Source organism: Python bivittatus, unplaced genomic scaffold (assembly GCF_059951505.1).
Source record: "Python bivittatus isolate LINGU-HERP-01145 unplaced genomic scaffold, Pbiv_v1 ctg000080_np1212, whole genome shotgun sequence".
Lineage (NCBI taxonomy): Eukaryota > Metazoa > Chordata > Lepidosauria > Squamata > Pythonidae > Python > Python bivittatus.
In genome coordinates, this window is record NW_028277035.1 from 43,774,691 (window position 1) to 43,776,148 (window position 1,458).

Genomic DNA, 1,458 nt, shown 5'->3' on the forward strand with positions numbered 1-1,458 from the left:
TTGGGGGAGGTTGCTATAGACAGAAGAAAGGATTTCCAGAGAGGTTTCACAGTAAAAACCATCCAAAATCCTTGGGCTTCTCTAAATGTTGTGCCCACTTTGATAGTTGGAGAGGGTGTGAAGCTTAGTTCTCAGGTACGTCATGTGTATATGGTTAAAGCATGTTCATGAAAAAACAAAAACTTGAAAAAACACAATATATGGTAACTTTCCACAGATAATTTTAATTAGATGTTGCATGTGACTTTAAAAAGGTGGGGGAGGGAGATGGAAAACTAAAATATATTCTGTTCTAAGAGAACTTACCTCAGTTACATATCTTGTGATGACGTTACTTGAACACCATTTTGAATATGCTCTGAGACACTCTTTCCTCACGTTTGCCTTACGTTCTGCACACTATCCTACCATCATTTTCTCCCCAGACCTTATCTTGTACAATCTAGACTGTCTTCCCCAATTTGACAACCTCCCCCAGATGTGTTAGACCAGAGTTTCTCAACCTCAGCTACTTTAAGATGTATGGACTCCAACTTTGGAGTCCATACATCTTAAAGTTGCTAAGGTTGAAAAACACTGCATTAGACTGTCGTTCCCACCAGTGTTAACTGGTGGATGATGAAAATTGTAGCAAAGATGAGGAGGAGGACAAGAGATCTTGCAGAAAGACTCATTTAATAAAGTCCTGTTAATCCCAGGGATTGAAGTGGCCCGTAAATTCCTTTAATGATTTTTGGCCCACATTTGTGGTACATGTTCTGTGACAAGTCCTCTGAGTGTGGTGCAGCAAACCAAACTCACTTTTTTGTCTTATTTTTATGTCTTTTCCTGGAAAAACATTTAGAAGTCTCACAGTCTGACTGCAAAGATGTAGTGACATTGCAGTGACAGATCATTAAGTTCTTTCTTAAATTACCTATTATATAAATGAGCTAGTTGGTGAATCTTTGCTCATTGGATCCTAGAAACTGACAACCCGGAAGACAGAAAAATGAAGCAAGTTAATTTCCTTTATCTGAAGCATTTCATGCAGCAGTGAGTTCCACAGATGCAAGATCATGCCTCTTTAATTAATATTCATTTTGTCAGATGTATGCATTCAAATAAATTAAAATTCTACATAATTTGGATTAAACTATTCTCTTCTTTCTCCTCCCTGTTCCACGGGCTTTTAAGTTCCCCCCACCCGCCCACCTTTTGTCTTCAGATGGTGAGTTTTCCTTGAGCCGAAGTTTAATGAGTCGTATCTCTAGTTACCATTATAAGCAGAGAGGAAGCAAAAGGCTGGCGAGATTGAACTCTGCTTAATCTCTTTGCCGGAGCTTTGGGGGAGAGAATTTAGCTAATGTGAGTGTAAAAAGGCCCCGGTGCTGGCCGGGGAGGCAGTAGAGGGAGGGGACCGGGCGGGGGCGGGGCAGGGCCCCTCTGATCCTCCCCCTCCGGCCTGGCTCTTTTCGC